The sequence below is a fragment of the Cyprinus carpio genome, chromosome B24 (assembly GCF_018340385.1).
Source record: "Cyprinus carpio isolate SPL01 chromosome B24, ASM1834038v1, whole genome shotgun sequence".
In the NCBI taxonomy this organism is placed as follows: domain Eukaryota; kingdom Metazoa; phylum Chordata; class Actinopteri; order Cypriniformes; family Cyprinidae; genus Cyprinus; species Cyprinus carpio.
This window is the reverse complement of record NC_056620.1, coordinates 1,466,416-1,490,095: the sequence shown is the minus strand read 5'-3', so window position 1 is coordinate 1,490,095 and position 23,680 is coordinate 1,466,416. Positions and strand designations below refer to the sequence as shown.

The 23,680-nt window shown below is 41.6% G+C and overlaps 1 pseudogene; it reads left to right on the top strand.

The window, feature by feature from the left end:
- Window positions 1-3,106: 3,106 nt before the first annotated feature.
- LOC122142190 lies at window positions 3,107-23,588 on the top strand (annotated as a pseudogene).
- The last annotated feature ends 92 nt before the right edge of the window (window positions 23,589-23,680 follow it).

The following is a 23,680-nucleotide window of genomic DNA, read 5'->3' as shown; positions in this document are numbered from 1 at the left end:
GAAACGGTGGGCGAACAGGAAGTTGCTCTGGCTGCAGCGGGTTTAGTGTGCTTTGACTTCCTGATGCCTTGATGTCCATTTTGTGACGTGACAACGCATCCGTACTTGAGTCCATCGCCGAGTCAGGTGGGTCAGTGTCTGACCATTTTCAACCAGAAGAACAGCACAAGAGCTCTCGAGGGACGTGTTGAAGAGATCTGCTGGCTGTCCTTCCTTTAGACGATGACGCAACACATTAGTATTATGATGACAATCTTATGCTTTTCATGTGTGATATGAAATTTGGACGGCTCGTGCGCTCCTGCCCCATCGCTCCAGTCTTCACCATTGTAATGTATATCGATATCCAGTGACTGTTTTTTTTTTTTTTTTTGGCTTTTCTGCTTTTTTATGTATGTATTGTTAATGTGAAAGCTTATTTCAGCCATGTCAAAAAATAAATTTTTCTAATTTAAATGTGCTTTATTATTCACAAGAATGTTATTTATATTCAGTACTGACTTTTAGTGCCATTATACCTCTGTACTGTATGGAAGACCATTTCTGCCATAAAAAAAAAAGGTAATTCTGACTTTATCTTTTTTTTTCTTTTTTTCACAATTCTCTTAGATTTTTCTCATAAATGTGAGATATATAAACCAGCCACCCCCCCCCCCCCTCCTTTTTTTTAAAAAAATATTTTGTTTTATTTTGTGGTAAAAAAAAAAAAAAAGAAATGTAAACTCGAGATTATTAGGGGGGTTTTTTTTTTATAATTCCAGGAATTCCAGGTTTATATCTTGCAATTCTGAGATTTTTTGTTTTGTTTTGTTATATTTTTTTAATCCCATGGCAAAAACAAGCTTCTGTATATTTATATTTTAGTACAAAAGAAAATGATTATATGTGACTCTGGGCCACAAAACCAGTCATAAGGGTAATTTAAAAATAATAATAATAATAATAGATTTCTGCATCATCTGAAAGCTGAATAAATAATCTCTCCATTGGTGTATGGTTTATTAGGAGGACAATATTTGAAAATATAAAATCTGAGGGTGTAACATAAAAACAAAATAACAAAAAAATCTAAATATTGAGAAAATCTTCTTTAAAGTTGTTCAAATGAAGTTCTTAGCCATGCATATTACTAATCAAAAATTAAGTTTTGATATATTTACAGTAGGACATTTACAAACTATCTTCATGGAACATGATCTTTACTTAATATCCTAATGATTTTTGGCATAAAAGAGAAATGTATAATTTTGACCCATACAATGTATTGTTGTCTATTACTACAAATATACCCCAGAGACTTAAGACTGCTTCTGTGCTGCAGGGTCACATATACAATGTATTATTGTCTATTACTACAAATATACCCCAGAGACTTAAGAAGTGAAGGCGTACTCTTTTCAAAACTACTTTCAAAACTCTTCTAGCACCTTGAACGGGGGAACAAAAATAAGTCCAACACTTAAATTTAATTCAACATTTAGTAAAAACGATGCTGGTTCCAGTGTGGATAATGACCAGTCCTCTCGTTTGTCATAACACAGTGATGGTCAGTAATGATCTACAGCAAAGATGACCCTTCAGAGAGACCAAAAAGTAGTTTACTGTGTGCAGATGAACACAAAACCTCATGTATGTAAGAGAATAGCGTATATCACAGTGTGTGTACAGTGTGTGTGTGTGTGTGTATGTGTGTGTGTGTACAGTGTGTGTGTGTGTGTACAGTGTGTGTGTGTACGTGTGTGTGTGTGTGTGTGTGTACGTGTGTGTGTACGTGTGTGTGTGTGTGTGTGTGTGTACAGTGTGTGTGTGTGTACAGTGTGTGTGTGTACAGTGTGTGTGTGTACGTGTGTGTACGTGTGTGTGTGTGTGTGTGTGTGTGTGTGTGTGTGTACGTGTGTGTGTACGTGTGTGTGTGTGTACGTGTACGTGTGTGTAAGTATGTGTGTGTGTGTGTGTGTGAGTACGTGTGTGTGTGTGTGTGTGTGTGTGTGTGTGTACAGTGTGTGTGTGTGTGTACAGTGCTTTAGGCATATTCTGAGTTATAATTATGGTTAGTGGTTGTATATTGTGTGTGTACGTGTGTGTACGTGTGTGTACGTGTGTGTACGTGTGTGTACGTGTGTGTACGTGTGTGTGTGTGTGTGTGTGTGTGTGTGTGTGTGTGTGTGTGTGAGTGTGAGTGTGTGTGTGTGTGTGTGTGTGTGTGTGCAGCGTGTGTGTGTGTGTGTGTGAGTGTGTCCAGAATTTACGTGCATTTTAAAGGGAAGGTTGTTCTGTTAAAATAAAAAATACACAATTATGATTACAAAATAAAACATACAGAGTATATAGCTAATTTTCAGTTGTCTGTAGCATTTCAGGGATTGATTTATAGTTGAATCTAAATTGTAATTGCATTTAAGTTCACTGTTCCTGCATTTCTGACTGTACATGTGATATTTGGACAACAGAAATAAAACTGAATTAAACGATTTGAATAAATTAAAAAGACAGCATTATTTGTGCTTTGAACACAGTTTGTGGTCCAGTTTGCTTTTGTTTTATTGTTAGTAATAAACACCCAAAATGTCCTGCATCACTTTCTATATTAATTATTAACTTGTGTGATGTTTATTTAATTATGAACTATTATTAATGCTCATTAAAATCATATCCTGTAATTGTTCATTGACTTATTTACTGAAAAAAATCATGAATTTATTGATCAGGAAAACTTTTTTATATATAAAATCCCTTTATTGCACAGTGAGAGTTGTCTATGCTTATCAATGACAAGGTGTTTTCTTTTTTTTCTAATCAGCAACTATTTAGTAACTTTTCAGGTTTTATTTCAGTTACAACATTGATTTGCCCTTTTATGCAGCAGCAGATCAGCCAAAGGTCAGTCTGAGGAAAACCACTCTAGTTTAACAAGAGATCGATCCTATTGATGAAAAATAACACACATACAATGCACAAGATACATCACCGCCACGTGAAGCCAAAATGCTAACACTGTTAGTTTCTCAGCTGTTGCATGGACTTAAAAGCCTCACACGTGCAGAAGGAGACGCGTGGTGGCGCCCTCTGCTGCCAGCGGCATATGTTCGCAAGGTTAGGAGTTAATAAGTGCCACAGCTCGAGCAAATCTTCTCTGCTCGAAGGCCTCGGAGAGCAAAGGCCTGCTGGCGGCGGGAGTGCGCACGATTCGCTACTTCTGTTTTTGTGCTTTGAATGATTACAGCTTAATTCAGTCCTATAACCAGCTGCTTTATATAGTATTTTTATTGAGATGCTATTTAGATACCAAATGCCACGCAAACCAGACTCTGTGGACTAAAATGAATTTATGATTTTCTGCATCGTGTGGAATCTGCCGAGCTGAACTCTGCGCTGAGGGACATGTGTGCTACTTCCGTGTTAGTGAGTCGGTGTGAGAGGGCGACGAGAAGTTTGAGCCCCGCGTGAGTATGTGTGGATTTAGCTGACATTTCGATGGGATCTTCCCTTTAGAAGCCACCGGCGCAGAAAACGAGCCGCTTTTACCTCGTGACCGGGCGGACAGCGCTACCCGAGCCATGGAGGCGGATTTAAAGGCGGCTGTGAGGCGGATTTGCTAAATTAGCACAGGCTAGCTAACACTAGCTCTTCATCATATGCGCCGAACTGGAGTACAGCTCGAGGCTTTTATTGACTCCTCCGAGGCTCTTTAGGGATTAATCCGATCGATGTGTGTTATGATGGTCGGATTCGGTGTGTTCCGGTTGGGAACGGTCGCTGTGTGAACCGCTAACGCTAGCTGTGCTACTAAAGCGGGTTTCAAATGTTTTTTGCTTTGTTTAGCACTGAAGCGCGAGCGATACAAGCTTGAGACTCGATGCCGAACCCAGAGATCGTTCCCCGCGAGGGCCGCGGGAGAAGCCCGCCGCCGCCGCAGAGGACTCCGAGGGACGCGAGGCGGAGCAAGAGCCGCCGGGAGAGACACCGGGAGAAACCGCGCTCCTCGTCCTCCTCCTCCCGGAGGAAGAAGCACAAGCACGCCCGGGAGAAGCAGCAGCAGCTCGAGTCTGCTTTACGACGGGGCTGTTCGCACTTTAGTGGAGTACGACGACGTGAGCTCGCAGTCCGAGCGCTTCTCCGGTTAGCCCGTCGCCAGAAGAACGGCACGCCGTCCGTGAGCGAAACCCGAGCTCCAGGACTCCAGCTTCACACCGGGCAGAAGCGAGCACACGACACTCCTCCCGGAGGAGGACGACGAGAAGCAGCAGCAGATGAAGAGGAACCGGTCCAACCGGGAACGGGACGCGGCGTTAAAGTCCCGCAGCGGCGTGAGAAATCACGACAGTAACGGGAGGAAGCCTTCCTCCGCGGCCCAAGCCGACAAAAAAGAGTCGAAAAGACTTAAAAAGCAAGTCCAAATCCGAGAAGGACCCTCCTTCCGCGTACAGGGACCCCCCCGCAGGCTTACCGCGACGACCTACTGGAGGAGCAGCCCGAGCTTCCGAGCGGCGGATAACGTCAGTCCCTTCGCGACGGCGTACTCCTACGGATACCCGTCTCCTAACACCAACTACCCGGTTATTTCCAGGAGGAGCCCCGCTAAGAGACCGTCTCCGAGCTCGACCTACGCTCGGGAGTCAGAGCTGTACGGTGCCTATAACGTGTCGAAGTCTCCGAGCTCGTACTCCGGTAAGAGGAAGCGCTCCCCGAGCAGTCCGTACTTGGCGCCGGTCACCGAGCTACGGCCGACACAGTCCTACAGGCAGAGCGAGGTCACCCCGCTCCAGGAGCCAGCCCTACAGGAAGTCCCCGAGCCCCAGTCCGGACCCCAGGTAAGAAAGAGTTTGCGCTCCGAGTTCAGTCGTGGAGTAAATATCGGCCGATACTCCTCTGATATCGGCACCGGCGGAGACGTTCTTCTGTTTGGCCGAAGTGTTTAAATGTTTTTTGTTGATTTATTTTTTTTGTGTTTTGTGTTTTATGTGAGTCTTGTCTTGGTTTGTTTTATTTAAAACAAACAAACACATATATATATGGATCAAAGACGTTAAGATGTCCGCATCAAAAGAAATGTACAAAAGTGTCCATAGAAAGCACATTAAATGTAATTAAAATGTCTACTTTTAAGGTTTCAAATAAGTTTTTGGAGAATAAATATCAAAATTTGGTTGCAATAATGTTAGATTGTCATTCAGTGTAACACAATATTTATGCAAAAATTCAAACAACCATGCTTATTCTGGATGTGTCATATTAAAATGTCTAAAAGAATAATGGAGCATACTAAATTTTATTGTGTTTTAAAGTAGTAAAAAAATTTCTTACTGACCAAATGGGCAAAACCTAGGATAGTGGCAAATGTTAAAAATTTAAAATTACAACTCATTGGTATTTGGGGTGAAAGTAGTTAGTCTTTTAATATGTCATAAACTGATTTTTGTTGTAAATATGCCTGACAGGATTGTTACACTGAATGACATTTTACTGGGTGTCTTCTGTAAATCAGGGGAAAATGTATGATGTTTATTTTTTGCGCAGAAAAAACAAAAACAAAATTGCCAATTAAATAAAACAGAAAACTTTTTGCATTTTTTTGCAAAGGGAAAAAACTTAAAACAGTTTAAAGCAGTATTACAATTTTTTTTTTATGCTTAAACACTTTTTCGTCTTTGACCACCCATATATAGATAGATATTATATATATATACTATATATGTATATATGTATATATGTATATGTATATATGTATGTGTGTGTTTGCTTCCTTTTTAATTCTATTTTTATTAAATATTTATTTGTGAAGAATATTGTCATCGCAAGTTTAAATGTTTATTTTACGCATGTATTTATTAATCCATTTTCAAATGATTTTCAGATTTATTAAATATTAATTCAAATAAATAAAATTATATTGGCTTTATATTGGCCACACTGCTTTCCAGGATATCAGCACTGGCTGTCAAAAAAAAGAAATATCGGTCAATCGTTCAAATAATTGTATTTATTTTGGCTTGAGAGACTCGAATTATGTGTTATGCTTCAAAATTAATCAAAATCAAGTCGCAAAGGCGATACATCGTGATTAGAAGCTGTGATTGTCGTGCGTATCTTTCAGTGAAGCGTGGTTCTGTGATAAAGTGTAAATCTCCGTCTCTCGCGGAAACACCAAATACTATAAATCCCTGTAGTGAGCGCTGAATAAACCAGATTTAACTGCTTTCATTGATTCAGTGTAAACACACAGCTACCACAATATATGGTTTATCTGAGTTCTTGTTGTTATGATTATTAAGTATATAATAATGCAGTGCGAACGAACACAATCTTTATCATGCTTCTTGGGATGCTCCGATCCCGAAACATGTTGCGTGCCTTATTCTACTACTTGAATCAAAAAATTATTTAAAAATGAAGCTACTTACACTGTTACAACAACAAGACCCCGTTTGTTGTTATTATTATTACATTAGTAGGTTAACAAACTGTAGTGCAAATGGTTATTTTATTTTGCTACTATATACAGGACCGTGCTTTTTTTTTATTATAATGGCTGATTCTATGAACGATGAAACTCTATTAAGGGATTATTATTGTTGCCTTTCTTTGTCAGATGCAAATGCATTTCCAGAAGTGTATTAAACAGTATATAGTGTTTGTATAATTTGCACGTTGTTTTTTCTAAAATCTGACACGGGGGAAACAGGCAGACGGGAGGCATACAAAATGTGTTACTGTATTATGATGTCTGTATTATTTCGTATTTCTTATTTTTAAATGGATGATTCATATTTATTTTTAATGTAAATTAATATTTTGTGTGGGATATGAAATGTTTAAGTCTAGTGATGTCACAACCAGTCGTAGTGAGGATGTCATGATCTTGTGCTGTTGTGGATTTATGAAGACCATGCAACCTTTATTGGTTCTGCTATTTTTAGTTCTAGTCAAGACAGAAGTGGAGAAGAGGTTTGGATTTGATTCGTTTGACCTTAGTGTTTCCATCCAGTGTTGAGACGTTCCACGCTCTGCAGAATGAGGCACACGCGTGTTGCGTGGTGCTGGAGCTCACGTGAACGGCAGGCGTTATCACCGGAGGGTCGAGCGGCCCGTGGTTAAGCAGCACACTGGACACTGAAGCCTCAGACTCTGAGACATTAGCATCTGCTTCCACCTCACGAGTTTAAAACAAAGTGCATGGAGAAGATTTTAAAATAAATGGGGCTCAGTCGTGTTTTATTATACATATGATCGTTTGTAATTATAAAACATAACTTGTGTAATCTCAGTTTGAGAAGCACATTACGTGCATTTCCTTGGCTGACTCAGCAATTATGTGTTCTTCATCCGCTTCGCTGGCAGAGGATTGCACAATGCAAAACAGCAACAGACAAACTGACCGTAAAACTGTGCATCATTCAAGTGTCCGTTTTCAACTTTTGTTTATTAGTAAATTCTACAGTGCGATGTGTTTGTTGAGGATGAGCGATGCATAGCACAATTTCTGATTTTTTTTTTTTTTTTTAAAACCCGTTTGTTTTGATGAATAAATAATGTTCTGTGATGATTTGATACAAACTTGAAACTTGTCTTTGTGTTACAGGCAGGTTCACTCTCATCAATCACAAAAACTTTATCACAAGGACAAAAGACAGACAAAAAAACTTTCACAGTCACAGAAAAGTGCTCTATAAGCAGCCACCTTTATTTGAGTTTCTGCGTGTTAGCTTCTATCTTTCTGTTTATTGATGGATGGCTCTCAGATCACTGGAAATGCAGTATTGTATTGTAACAAAGATGAAAATGAAGCCTTTGGTTTAGTACAAGTACAGCAAAAACCCAGCTTTTATCTGATCTCTGTGTTTCGAAAATATTGTCTTGGATTAAAGAAAGCATCGGGTAAATGTCTGATGATTTCATCTTGAGTGATGTTGGCTGGGGGATTGTCTTGGATTAAAGAAAGCATCGGGTAAATGTCTGATGATTTCATCTTGAGTGATGTTGAGACATAAAGTAAACCCAAAAATGATTTGAATGTTCAAATTTTGGGCTCTGTAAAGATTTATGTTTTTGAAAGAGGTCTGCACTGCTCACCAAGGCTGACATTTATCTGAGGTTGATCCAAGCGCTACAGTAAAAACTGCTGAAATATTTTAAACATCAATTTAAATTAAAAATCAAGGTTTCTGAGCGAATAGTATGATGAGATGAACGAGACGTGAATTACTTTCTGTTCTCAAAGTGTAATGTTTTATTTCCTGTGATGCACAGCTGTATTTAATTCAGCGGAAGTCATCATGTACTCCAGTCTTCAGGGTCACCATGATCTTCAGAACTCATTCTCTAATGGATGATCTTTGCTGCTCAAGAAACATTTCTGATTATTATCAATGTTGAACACAGCTGTGCTGATCAATATTTTCATTGAAACTGTTATTCTTTGATGAATATAAAGTTCCAAAGAACACCATTTATTTAAAATAGATATTAAAACCTAAGACATTCCGTTTGTCTCTTTTAAAGTGCCCCTGTTATGGGTAATGAAAGGTTCATATTTTGGTTTTGGAAGTCCCCAACAACAGCTTGATATGCACACAAGATCAAAAAACACTTTCGTTGTCTTAAAATGCTTATTTTTTATTTTTTTTCCTTTTTTGCTCAATGATTCCCAAACGATTCGTTTAACGATTAATTTTTCCAAACCCCTCCTCTGCGTGACAATAAACTGCGGTGATTGGTCTGATGACGCAGTCTGTTGTGATTGGTTGACTGTGTTCAGCGCAGGTCAATAACATCACCACTACTAGCCCACAGCTCGCTGGTAAACACCCAAACAGTCATGTTATGTGTGTTATTGATAAAGCACTGCAGTTTGTACACTAACCTATTGCTCTATTCTTTATCTGAACTACAAGCAATAACAAGGACAAACATTCACTATTCATCCCACTTCTGACACATACCTTTTTGGGGAAGTCGTGGCCTAATGGTTAGAGAGTCGGACTCCCAATCGAAGGGTTGTGTGAGTTCAGTGTGGGTTCTCGGCAGGAATTGTGGGTGGGGGGAGTGCATGTACAGTTCTCTCTCCACACCTTCAATACCATGACTTAGGTGCCCCTCGAGAGCAAGGAGCATCGAACCCCCACTGCTCCTCGGGCCGCTGGCATAAAAAATGGCTGCCCACTGCTCCGGTGTGTGTTCACGGTGTGTGTGTGTGTGTGTTCACTGTTCTGTGTGTTTGCACTTTGGATGGGTTAAAAGCAGAGCAATCGAATTCTGGTATGGAGTCACCATGCTTGGCTGAATGTCGCGTCCACTTCATCCATGCGTTTCTAGACTATTGTGAGTGAACAGATATCGCTGTTAGACCTACAAGCTTGCCGGAGCGAACACAACACACACAACTAAACATGTATTCTGCATGCTACAGTAGGCTTCAGAGTACATGACAGCAATAGATTTAAAAAGAATTACTCCACTTTTCAGAATAAAAACATCCTGATAATTTACTCACCCTCATCGTCATCCAAGATCTTCATGTTTCTCTTTCTTCAGTCGCAAATAATTCATCAGTCGCAACTTATATAACAAAACAATCGGTCTTTTTCTTAAATAATTATATATTTTTTTTTTTAGAAAGAGTGTTTGACCATCCTTTCAGTAAACACTGGGTCGGTGTTTCTGCAGTGATTTCCGGATGACTTTAAAGTTGGAAGGAGAAAATGAAGTTGGTAGTTTTTCGACATACCCTAACTGTACCGTAACGGATCTCCCCTCACAAAGCACAGGTCTTCTCCACAGGAATCCGCCGCGGTGTTTGAGGGAGGGGAGGTTCAAGTTTTCGCGGGTCTGCGCGCTACAACAGCGGCTGGCATAATATGCAAAAATACACATGTTTCGTTTTTTGGCGTCAACCTGAAACAGCTAAAGGTCGTTTTAAAATGACTCTTTTCATGACTCGGATTCGACTCTTTTCTTTTGAAGACCATCACTTTATAACACGGGCACTTTCAGATTTAAAACTTTGGGGCAGGAATGTTTTCATTCACTTAAGCTCTGTGCAACACTGCGTGAAAAGGTTCAGTTCAAAAATCCATAATAGGTGCACTTTATCATTTCAGTCATCCCCTCGCTTAATACCAGGTTATTTTTTTTATTGTTTAATCTGACTGATTTCAACTTAGAATGGTAGGTATTTATTGTCGTCTTCTGCAAACATACAAAATGCGATTTTTAAAATGTACATGAACATCTAAACAACACAGGCTTTGCAGCTCCCACAACATATCGTGCTTAGTTCATAAAATTAGTCTGTAAGACTCCAGTGGACCACCAGATATAAGACATTCTCAATGAGCTTTCTCAATCTCCGATGATAGCTTTATAGAAATAGCAATGGCTGTGCAGGTCGGTGATCTGTTGCTTGATAACTTCGTCACTTAAATCATTATTGTAGAAAAAAAGTCCTGTCCACTTAGCTCTCAAATTGAGTTTTGAATGGTTAAGGCACAACAGCTAGTGATGTCTAATGTGATGCAGCACATCTTGAAGATTGAGTTTCAGATCATTATTGTAGAAAAAAAGTCCTGTCATGCTTTATGGGTGTTTGCCACAGAATGCTTGCGTCTGATTGGCTGTCAGTTAGAGCTGCATGATTAATTGTTAAACGTCTGTGATCTTGATTCAAACACCCAGCGGGATCTTATTCCTAAATGAGGATTTGACATGTATTAAACTTTGAGTTACAATCACATCTAACATTTAAACTATAACAAAAGGTACTTGGATAAAGGTTTACAAAAAGAGTAAATAAATCACTTGTTTTTACAAGTAGTCAGTCCTAAATTAAGGACGTCCTAAAATATTTGACTCACAGGAAGTAATTCACAAAGGATTTTAGTGCTAAAACTAGTAAACATTTTTAGAAACATTTGACGATAATAATGAGCTTTTATAAAGGTATCACCTTCGATTGTGAAGGTTGTCTCACTCCAGATTCTTATTTGGGAGTATTGTCCTTGTTCTCATTACACAACGCTCAGAAGAAGTAACAGCTGTTCTTGTGTCCAGTATGGCTTTCTTTTACGTTTTGCAATGTCTACTGGCAGCCATGATATTCTGCTCTGTTAATTAAAAGGCTGGTTCTATGCAATTCACTATTTGCGAAGCACATTGTTAGAGGCTGACAGGTTAGCGAACCAGGCTTGTTTAATAGTGACAATTAGGCTGCTTTTTAAATCTTTATTTGAAATGTGGTAACATTTGATTTTTAAAATTTTATTTTTAAACCTTTATCTTTACTGTAAAATATTTCATCAGCCAATCACTGTGGGCATAATTAATAAGCACTCTGACATCATCCATAGCAACGAGGTCAGCCCCGCCCCCTCACTCTCATAGCGTGATATATAAGATTTTGGTCATATTGCCCACTCCTAAAAGGAAATGGGTTATATAAAACTAGAAACTGTAATGTGTAAGCATGCATAAAAAATAAAAATAAAAAAAAACAATCATGCAAAAAAAAAAAAAAGCTTCTTGTGTGCATGTAAAAATTTTTTTTTTTTTTGTTTTTTTTAGGGGCTCTGTGTGTTAATGTCACTTAGGAGAAGAAAAAAAAAAAAACTGAGAAAATATTTTTTTTTTTTTTTTTTAGTACGATATTACCAATATATGACCCGGAACACAATCTCCAGTCATAAGGCTCGTTTTTTTAAAATGGAGATTTATACATAAATAATTTGGTTGAGATACAAACTATTCGAAATCTGGAAGGTGAGGGTGTAAAAAAAAAAAAAAAAAAAAAAAAAAAATTCTAAATATTGATGAAAATCATCTTTAAAGTTGTCCAAATGAAGTAGTTCTTAAGCAATGCATATTGCTCTCAAGTCGTGATAATTTAAGTAGGAAATTTAATAAATATCTTCATGGAACAGGAGCTTTACTTAATATCCGAATGATTTTTGGCATTAAAAGAGAAATGTGAATTTGACCCATACAATGTATTGTTGTCTATTACTACAAATATACCTGTGCTACTTATGACTGCTTCTGTGCTGCAGGGACATATATAATGCTAAAAAAAATAATGCACTATGAACCTTTTTTTTTAAATATGGTCTGAGAGGTTTGGAATTTTTCTTAAACTGCCTCGGAATGTGTGGGAAACCCTGTCATGATGTAATTGCAATTAATGCTCGTCGCGTCGTCAGGCGGTGACGGCGGGAAAGTCCCGCAAAGCAGGAGCCACGTACAGTCCCTACTGCGTCCCCATCTCGCTCGACGCAGTCCGTTCACCGGCACTCACGCTCGCCAGAGCCGGCCACTCCAGTATCTGGTCCCCCAAGCTCCCTGGGACCCTGAACGCAGCAGCCTGGCCGCCGAGCTCAGAGCAAGCAGAAGAAAAAGAAAGCACAAAGCAGGCAGTGAAGCCGCCCGCGTCAAACACCCACCCGACCAAGGCTCATCGCCTCCTCCTGCGCTCCTCAGCCAGCCCGCAACAACCACGTCACCCAAGGAAGACTGAAGCAACCACCATCACAGCAGCCCAAGGTGTCGGAAGGGCCCCAACGACCCGGCGTCAGCAGCAGCAGGCTCCTGTGGATGCGACCCAACAGAAGAGCTCAGAAGCCTCGCAGCCAGCAGAAGAAGCCAAGCGAAGGAGGATGAAAACGAAGGGAGGACAGTCCTCAGGGGAAGGGAAGAAGGACCGAGAGGAAAGCAGCTGTCCATCCGTCGCCTCTCTTCCTCTGGCAAGCCAACAATCTGATCATTGATGGGACGGGAATGAAGGTGTGTCTTCAAACATTGATCATTAAAAAACTTGTTGCATCTGAGTCAAATTTAAGACTTTTTAAACTATCCTATTTAAGACAAAGATGTGAAGACAATTCAAGGCCTAAATTGGGGGCCAAAGTAACAGGGTGGGTCAATGAGTCCGTGTGTTCTGGAAAGTGTGAGTGGTGAATAGAGAGCTGAAAGAGGGTTTTCGCAACAGTGTTTGAAAAATACAGCTTCTAACCAACTTTCCTTAACTCATTTTACAAAGACGTAGAGACTTGTAGATGAAGGAACAAATAGGTTTTACTATATCTTCTTCTGATCAGACTGCAGAGCAAATGTCTAAAGGTTCTTAAATCAGGATAAATCGAGAAGCACAATTATGTTAGAAGTTTTGTTTTCTCAGAAACGATCAAAATGTACAGAGTTTATTATAAAAAACAACACCGATCTCCGCCAGCTGGGCTCCCGACAAATCAACGTTTCCTTTTCATAAACCCCATGACAGACAATTGTTTTAACGCCACAAAATTATTTAGTTTTAATTTCTCAGAAAGATAAGACGCCAGATATCTTTAGATTTTACTTCTCAAGTGCATGCAGCTGGTGTTAAGGATTGTTTCAGATATTGGTTCGGGAAAAACAAGACAACGGTACTGTGGAGGGTATAAACTACTGCTGACCTTGTTAAGGGTTCTTAATTTGTGGAAATGGTGAATTAAAGATTCAGGAACTGCAGGAAGAAACCTTGGATCCCACACTTTGGTTGGACGTTGTTGCATTCTTTTGTAATCGTTTCACTTAGGGCTTCTTTGTTTCCGTGGCAGTATCTTGACAGGCGTCTTCAGCGATCACAGGGAAGAAGAAACCTGAAAGGGAAAGACCCGTCACCTCACTCACAGACCTCCCTCTTCTCCAGAGCTACCCGGTTTCGCCCCACAGCCCGCCTGATGACACGGAAGACGCCCACCCCCGCGCAAGGACCCAAGTATGTAATCAAACAGCCTCTCCTGAGACATCTACTGCTGGTTAGCAACGCTAAACTCACCTGTGGTTGTTCTGCAGAATCAGGTGGTCCACGCTTCGGAGAGAATAAGGAGACGGACATAGATTGGGGAAAGCGCTGCGTTGACAAGTTTGGATCATTGGGTGCATGGAGCACACACAGGGTAAGCTATGGGGGGGGGGGGGGGGGGGGGGGGTTAGTGGAAAATAGGCCAAAGGTGTACAAAAAGCCACGGCCAAAGACATAAGTAAGTTGTATCTCACACGTCTAGTAGTATATACGTACACACCGTCGACGAACTTAGAAGCGGAAGTCTGTGCTCAAGTGTCTGCTATACGGATTTATAGCAGTTCTATGAGGACAAATTAATCAATCTAGTCTTGCGTTGTTTTTGTGTTATTCAGCGGAAGGGTGTGGTGGTGGCATCAAGAGGGAACGTTGGGAAAGACCGAGGAGGGGGCGGCACTTTACCGATCGACAGCCAGATCAAGGGAAGCATGGAACAGAGATCATGGCCGGCAGCTCAACCACAATGCCGCCTCATCAAAATGAAGGCGAGATCGGGGTCACGGACGCAAGGAGGACGACATTTAGGAAGCTTCAAGACACGGATTAAAGGGCTAAAAAGCTAGACGGGACACGACGACCAGTCGGCTGGCTCGGAGTTGTATATCCTCGCGTAGATAAATGTGTAGCGGTGCAAGTGTAACACGTGTCGATGTTCTTACTTAACGAGGGGCGTGTTTCACCTGGTGGATGTTGGAGTATCAATGGGACACAAACGGTATCTGGCTGGGCGATTTAGCTGGCGAAGGGTCGGGGGCCGTTGTTGCACCTTCAACGAGAAAAGGCGAAGAATCAAAGTTCACACTTTTCAAGATGAAGGGGCGGCAGCGTGCTGGACGGACAATAGGATAGAACTGCCAACAAGAACAGAGGACTTCACTGCAAGGGACAAATTCATAGGTGCTCCGAAATCGGACTGCTCAAAATAACAAGTCAAGTGTGCACGAACGAGAGTTAACCGTATGACAAGGGTTAGATTTCACCACAAAAATTAAATTCTCATTAATACTCACCCTCCTATACTCACCTCATATCATTTACAACCCGTAAGGACCTTCGTTCACTCTTCCAGGAATCGACAAATTTAGATATGTAGTTGATGACACTACCTGAAGACGCTCTCTGGCCTCTCAGAAGACATAGGACAGAGCAATGCCGAGAATGAAATGTTCCCAGGTCAAGAAAAAGTAGCACAGGAAACATAGATTAAAATCAGTCCATAATGTCGAAATCAGGAGGAACTCAGCAGTAATGTGTACGAAGACTATGAGAATACTTGTTGGGTCGCGCAAAGAAAAAACAAGTAAAGAACGATGTAATTTGAATTCCAAGTAAATCTTCTCCCCGAACAGTTACTGTGCTCCAACATTTTTAGAGAAGTACCCCGGACTGGTAAAATGCAGCACGATGGTTTTATGTTAAGGATGTGTTCATAAAGCAGAGAATGCATGCTATTCTTGATCGTGGGTAGCTCCTTGCTGATATATGGGGAGGGCCAGAGAGGCCCCTAGGGCCAGTTCATCAGAAGATATCTTAATTTGTGCTTCCGAAGATGAACGCAAAGAGTAACGTTACCGGGACTGGAAAAGACATGCGGATGAGTGATTAAGGACAGGAAGGTTCATTTTTGGGCGAAACTACCCTTTAACATGAATAAGGCTTTTTATCACAATATATTTCTTAATTGCGGTAGTCGATATGATATCATTCCGCTATGATATGAACTATATTAAAAACACTTAAAAGAACACCCACGATGGTGTCTGTTCCTACACACCGGTGTGTGTGCGATCAGTGTTGATATCGTCCTGGCCGCGTACAAATAAAATCAATGTCGTGGGAGAAGCGCACTGCGTTAAATGTATTCATATGAAATATCGGTAAAATGTTTAAAAATCATATCACCGTTATTGAAAAAAATTATATTGCGATATATATCAATATTGAATTACTGTCCAGCCCTAGGGATGTACACTACCGGTCAAAAGTTTGGGATCAGGATGATTTTAATGTTCTTTTACAGGAGTTTCTTTCTGCTTATTAAGACTGCATTTATTTGATGACAAATACAGGAAACATTTATATTCTGAAGTATTATATATATATAATATATATCTATATATATATATATTAATATATATAATATATTAAAATCTAATTTATTCCTTGTGATGCCAAAGCTGAATTTTCAGCATCATGTCCAGGTTTTCAGGACAGCTTTGATGAAGGGTTTGATCCACTTCAAATTTTGATTAGTGCATATCAAATCAAAAAAAAGTGAAAGTTTAGTAATATGCATGCTATAGAGCTTCATTTGGACAACGTTTTCATAATCTTAAATTTTTTTTTTTTTTTTTTTTTTTGTATCTCGGCAAGTATAGTTCTATCTTAACAAAACCATACATAAATGGAGAGCTTATTTATTCAGCTTTTCAGATGATGTAGAAAATCTCAGTTTCCAAAAAAAAAAAATTGACGGGGTTTAGTGCTCCAGGGTCACAAATCATCATGTTCAAACTTAACATATTATGCCAAATCTGTCATCCGGTTGATGTCTGAATGTGTGCTGTCCTGCAGGGGTCGATCAAGCTGGCAGATTTTTGGATTGCTCGTCTGTATAACCTGAAGAGAGGTACGGTCTCTTGATTTGATTCAGGCAAGCCGTTATGATTTGGAGTAGAATACACGTCAACGCCGACGCTCGCGCCTGACGTGTCCCGTTGGTTGAGATCTCCAGCCGCCCCCCGCCCCTCTCTGGCCGCTACACCAATATCTCCCCCCCGTGATCACGCTAGTTGTATCGCACGCGGGCTCCCCGAGATTGCTTGCTGGAGAGAGGTAGGCGGTAGCCACCTTTCTCTATGCGCATCGACATGTGTGGACGGAACTGCCGGTCTAGTCTCCGGGGTGACGTGGAAAAACACTGTGCGGTGTTACATGGGCCGGAGAATCGGCACGCCCTCCATGGTTTCCAGGTGCCTGTTTAAACCCTCCGTGTCACAACAGGTGCATCCTGGGAGAGCTGTTTCACGAAGAAGCCCATCTTTCAGGCCAAACCAGGAGCTGGCGCAGCCAGCTGGGGAGCTCATTAAGTGTAAGCAAAACACTGGCTCCAGACTGGATGTTCCCGTCCTGCAGTCTGAGATTCAGCTGACCTCTATATCTGTGTGTCCGATCCAGGTCGACGACCTCTGTGGCAGCCCCGTGCCCCGCTGTGTGGCCAGGACTGCGTGATCAGTGCACCCCTACTTCAACACCATGACAAGCCAAAGAAACAGTACCACCGGCGAGAGGTTTAAGAGAAGAGTTTGCTTTGTGAGTAATCAGGAATGGGATCCGAAACCGGTTTTACCGGAGTCTGTTTAACAACAAAAGGCGTTACAGACTCCATGATTCACTACAACAGGGTTAATTAATATATCCCAGGGTCTTAAACTCAAGAGCTGCTTTCACAATTAAGGCCAAAAGGTCTTGTATCGGAGCAGAAAGCTAAAGGCCCTCCAATCATTGCATTGAATGTTGCCATGGCACTGCCACCAAGAAAAACATGAATCTTTCTGCCTCAGTATTTTGTAGTGCTGTCAACGAATTAATCAAATACAAGTAAAATAAAAGCTAGACTTTGTTTAGATATATAATCGAGTGTGTTTTGTGTGCTGTATATTTATTAACGTGTATATACAATCTACAACACATTACAGTATATATTTTGAAATATTTACATGATCATATTTTATAGTCATTAGGTGTTTTATATAAAAATCTTTTAATATATAACAGTATTTTTTTCTTAAATATTATAGCATGTGTGATATTGTATATATATATATAACATAATAAATAAACACAGTACACGCACATATATCCATGTGAACAAAACAACTTTTCTTTCGGATGCAGTGGGCATCACTAATCAATCGTCTTGACAAGGCACTAGTATTTTTTCGTCAAGTTCAAATATCTAAACATCCTTAACATTAAGATCATAAAATTACTTGTAGATGCAAATTAAACATAACGTATCTAGTTTTCTGAGAAACTGAACAAAATCAAGTGTATTTACGCTTTAAACAGGAATAAATGGTTGTCGATAGTGAATGAAAACTTTTGACAGATATTTGTTCTTGTTTCATTTTGCGCTTGGGAAGAACAGCCAAAAAAAATACTAAGAGCATCCACTTTCTTTGGCAGTGTGATGCAGTCATTTAATTTTAGTGAAATGAATTAAAAAGTACTATGGCTATCTCTTGCTTTTACAAAACTTCAGTGTTGCTGGACATTTTGCCATTTAGAGACCATATTGAATATTGTGCTCCATCATCAATTTATCCCTTACTTGGTCTTAAAGTTCTTGTATTTATTATCATAAAGCCTGCAGAGACACTGATATAAGGTGCATACGGATATGAGTTTTATTTGACTCCTGTGTTGCCTTCAAGTCTTCCTTGGACGTTTTTATCCGAGAGTCTTGTTGCTATTGTGATCATAAACCAGATAAAAAACAGTATTTTGTGGCAAGATTTAAGGCTTTTCTGTATCAGCGTCTTCATAACTTATTTGCTTCTCCCATGATCTTTAAATTCATTTACTTTTAATATTCAGTAGATATCGCATCATTGTGGGTGGTGTTTATATGTGTGTTCAGTTTTTCAATATGATTATTTTGACTATGATTTGACGGGAAGCGTTAGAGGTGTAAAGAGAATGTATTGTTCAGGTAAACTTTAAGTGCTGTAAACAACAGGTGTCAGTGGTGTGTTTAGCGGTGGCTGTTCATATTAATGTTTCAGTATATCCTCTGATGGCCCTGGATTTGTTCGACCACATGCTTGCGCTGGACCCGAGCAAACGCTGCACTGCAGAGCCAAGCTCTCAGAACGGCGACTTCCTCAAAGATGTCGACCCAGCCAAAGATGCCTCCCGCCTGAGTATGAGATTGTTGGTTTTTTTGATTTATCATTAACTTTACTTTCCATTTTTTTATTCCGTTTTCTATACCCCCTATGTTTACTATATAACATTTCTTAAAGGCGATTATTGACAGTTACTCTCCGTGCTGTGATCTGATGCGGTCTCTCTCTCTTCTCTAGTCTTCCTCTGTGGCAGGGCTGTCATGAGTTGTGGAGTAAAGAAGCGGCGCCGGCAGAAGCAGATGCCCGAGGGAGAGAGCTGACCGCTCCTAAAGCCCCTCGGAAGGAGCTGGGTCTGGACGACCAGCCGCAGCAACACGCCGCAGGGCTTCCCGCCGCTGGAGCACACAAAGGTCCGAGTGCAGCTGCCGCCGCAGCCCTGCTGGGTGAGAACATCAGCACCAACACTCGAGGAACCTGCATCCTCCGCTTGTTAGTCGTCACACACTCTAGACATGCACCAGTTACTCTCTAGACATGCAAGCGCTCAGCATCTTCACGATAAGGACATCATCCTACAGCACTGTGGAGGGATTTTAGCATCAGTTTGCATTAAGCCATGCTGTCTCACTACACTTGCTGACATTGTGCATGTTAGAGAGAAAAAACTAAATGACTGAGGATTACACACTAGCAAACTCAGGTTTCATTTGGTAATAAGGAAACCATTCAATCTTCCCTTGTCTCTTTCTTTAGACCCCAAAGCTCCCACTAACTCGCAACTGACTCAAGAGCAGCTGGCTGTGCTCCTGAACCTCCTGCAGTCCAAAAGCGCTCCGGGGGGATCGGCGCAGTTCGCCCAGACCGTGGGGTCCAAGATGAGCCTGGAGACGCTACAGCAGCTGACGCAGGCTTTGCCCCCCGGGCCGCTGGAGTCTGACAGACCCCCGGAGCCGCCTCCGCTCCCCAAAGTGTCCAAACCCCCTCAGCCGCCCCGAAGGCACACCACCCATGCCGAAGCCTCCTTCCCCTCCATCCAGCCGCCGCCGGGTCGACGGAGGAGAGACATCGGCAGCAGCCACGCAGACCGCCCGTCACCATGCTCCTCGCGCAGCTCCTCAAAGTCCAGCAGGGAGCGGCAGGAAGAGGTCATGGGTTCGAGGGGGCCGTGGGGCGGCGTCTCAAACGCACCGGAGCCGCCACCTGAGCCCAGCCTGTATCTCCAGGTAATAACTCAACTAGAGCTGCACAATTAATCGAAATTAAGTCGCAATCATGAATAGATAAAAGCTGTGATAAGTCATGCGCATCTTGTGAGTGAAGCACGGTTCTGTGATCAGAGGTAATCCTCCATCTGAAGCCCAGGGGGCGCGCTCTCACACCGAACAAATCCAGAATAGCAGTAGCTGAATAAACAGAAAATGTAACTGCTTTCATTGATTCTGGTGGACTAATAAACACACGACTGCGACAATATACAGGTGCTGGTCATATAATTAGAATATCATCAAAAAGTTGATTTATTTCACTAATTCCATTCAAAAAGTGAAACTTGTATATTATATTTCATTCATTACACACAGACTGATATTTCAAATGTTTATTTTCTTTTAATTTTGATGATTTTATAACTGACAACTAAGGAAATCCCAAATTCAGTATCTCAGAAAATTAGAATATTGTGAAAAGGTTCGATATTGAAGACACCTGGTGCCACACTCTAATCAGTTTATTAACTCAAAACACCTGCAAAGCCTTTAAATGATCTCTCAGTCTAGTTCTGTAGGCTACACAATCATGGGGATGACTGCTGACTTGACAGTTGTCCAAAGATGACCATTGACACCTTGCACAAGGAGGGCAAGACACAAAAGGTCATTGCAAAAGAGGCTGGCTGTTCACAGAGCTCTGTGTCCAAGCACATTAATAGAGAGGCGAAGGGAAGGCAAAGATGTGATAGAAAAAAGTGTACAAAGAATAGGGATAACCGCACCCTGGAGAGGATTGTGAAACAAAGCCCATTCAAAAATGTGGGGGAGATTCACAAAGAGTGGACTGCAGCTGGAGTCAGTGCTTCAAGAACCACTACACACAGACGTATGCAGGACATGGGTTTCAGCTGAGCACTCCTTGTGTCAAGCCACTCTTGAACAACAGACAGCGTCAGAAGCGTCTCGCTTCATAAAGGACTGGACTGCTGCTGAGTAGTCCAAAGTTATGTTCTCTGATCAAAGTAAATTTAGCAATTCCTTTGGATATCAGGGTCCCAGAGTCTGGAGGAAGAGAGGAGAGGCACACACTCCACGTTGCTTGAGGTCCAGTGTAAAGTTCCCACAGTCAGTGATGGTTTGCGGTGCCATGTCATCTGCTGGTGTTGGTCCACTGTGTTTTCTGAGGTCCAAGGTCAACACACAGCCGTATACCAGGAAGTTTTAGAGCACTTCATGCTTCCTGCTGCTGACCAACTTTATGGAGATGCAGATTTCATTTTCCAACAGGACTTGGCACCTGCACACAGTGCCAAAGCTAACAGTACCTGGTTTAAGGACCATGGTATCCTTGTTCTTAAATGGGCCAGCAAACTCACCTGACCTTAACCCCTGGTCTTAAGTAATATTCTAATTTTCTGAGATACTGAATTTGGGATTTTCCTTAGTTGTCAGTTATAATCATCAAAATTAAAAGAAATAAACATTTTGAAATATATTAGTCTGTGTGTAATGAATTAATATAATATACAAGTTTCACTTTTTGAATGAAATTATTGAAATAAATCAACTTTTTGATGATATTCTAATTATATGACCAGCACCTGCATATGACCCTGAATCACAAAACCAGTCATAATGGTCAATTTTTATACACCATCTCAAGGCTGAATAAATAAGCTTTCCATTAATGAAACCCATTTTTAGCTGCTGGATGTACTAGTGTTCTTTCTAATAATTTTAGCCACCGGTGTGAATGTATCCTGCTTCTCGTCTTCTGTAGAGCAGGGGAGTGTGTGATTTGGGCTGCAGCTCCTGATAAGCTCCTGCGGTTGTGTTTCTTGCAGTGTCTGAAGTCGGCGGCTCGTCCTCCAGGCCTCTAGAGCCTCTCTCCATTCTCCCGCCGGACCAGAGACCCCCAGAACCTCCAGAACCACCTCCCTGCGCAGACCTGGACTACCGGCAGGCCCCCGAGACCAATCCGGCTCTGCCGTCCTCCGCAGCCCCAGGAGAAGCTCCCAGACCCCCGGAGCCGGACTTCAGCTGCCCCCCCGCCGCCGTTTGGCTTCGCAGACAGCTACCTCGGCCACATGATGCCCCCTCAGCCGACCCTCAGTCGGCCCGGAGGCCTTCGCTCACGGAGCCGGCGCGGTCTTCAGCGGAGACAAGGACCATCGCTTCGAGTACAATCACAGCGGACCGCCGCCGCCGTCTGTTCCCCCTCCGGGCCAAGCCTGGACGTCTCCATCCCAGTTCCCTCCCGCTCGGGTACGTTCCTCACGTGAACACGGTCGCGCTTCGGGGCAGAGGACTCCCTTTTTGACAGAATCCCGGCGATTTTTTCCAGACGCCTCGGAAAAGGAAGACTGTAAGGCTGATGATAGACGAGGCAAGTTTTTGAGCGATGTTTTAAAAAGGTTAGTTTCACCCCAAAAATAAAAAAGTTCGTTCGGTCATTAATTACTCACCCTCATGTCGTCTCAAACCCATAACGCCTTTGTTTATCTTCATGAAGACCTTCATTCATCTTCGAATGAAATCCGAGAGCTCTCTGACCCTCCATAGACAGCAATGCAACTGAAATGTTCACAGGTCCAGAAACCTAGCAAGGACATCAATAAAACAGTTTGGAACACAAACTGGGATATATTTGATTTTTTCAGATATATTTGAATACTTTTTGTGCGCAAAGAAAACAATAATAACATAATTTATTCAATAATTCTTCTCCTGTAGTTACTGTTTTCAAAGAAAACAATAATAACATAATTTATTCATCAGCACTGTTTATGTTCAGGATAAAGCGCATGCATGCTTTTATTGTTTTCTTTGAGCACAGAAAGTATTCTTGTAGCGTTGCAAAACTGAAGTTGAGCCTCTGATGTCACATGGACTGTTTTATTGATGTCCTTGCTATGTTTCTGAACCTGTGAACATTTCAGTTGCATTGCTGTCTATGGAGGATCATAGAGCTCTCGGAGTTCATCAAAAATATCTTAATTTGTGTTCTGAAGATGAACAAAGGTCTTACAGGTTTGGAACGACATGAGGATGAGTGATTAATGACCGAATGTTCATTTTAGGGTGAACTAACCCTTTAATGTTGCGATTTACGGGGCCCACAAATGAACTAAAGTATCCAGATAGAAAAAGTGCCACCCTTTTCTCGAGGGGGAACCTGCTCAAAAAAGTTTCCCCGTGCATCATCAGCCTGAAAGACGCACGCAGTTGCCCTCGACCAGCACTAAGAGTCTCAGAACTCGATTTGTAAGATTTCTAAGACACCCGAGGGACAGCTTGGAGGGGACGAACTCTTGGGAGCTTTTTGCGTTTCCCCCCTCCGAGTGTTTTTTGTAATCTGTTCTACTGCTGTCTTTTAAATTAAAACTGTACCTTTGAGTGTGCATTTACCGTGCCGGGTAAGTGTTTTATGACCTTGATCCGCGTGAGGACAGACTAGTGTTACGATGATGTTTTGCACTGCTGAATAAAGTAGGTGGACACAAGCGACGCCGATGGAGGAATGTGCTGTATCTGCACACGTACACGACCAGTGATGGACGGCGTTTTCTTATTACGTTCTCTTGTTTTGTTTTTGTTTCCTTCCTTTCTAATGATTCAGTAATTATGGGCTCTGTGGCGGGGGAACTTCACCGAGAGGCTGTTGAAGAGACCGCTAGCACTTCTGGACTGAACCGGTGAACGGATCAAAGCTCTTGTCTATAGCCATTGTAAAATTGAAAGTAAAGAGACGTTTAACTGAGTTCGAGGAGATGAGCAGCAATGTCTTTTTT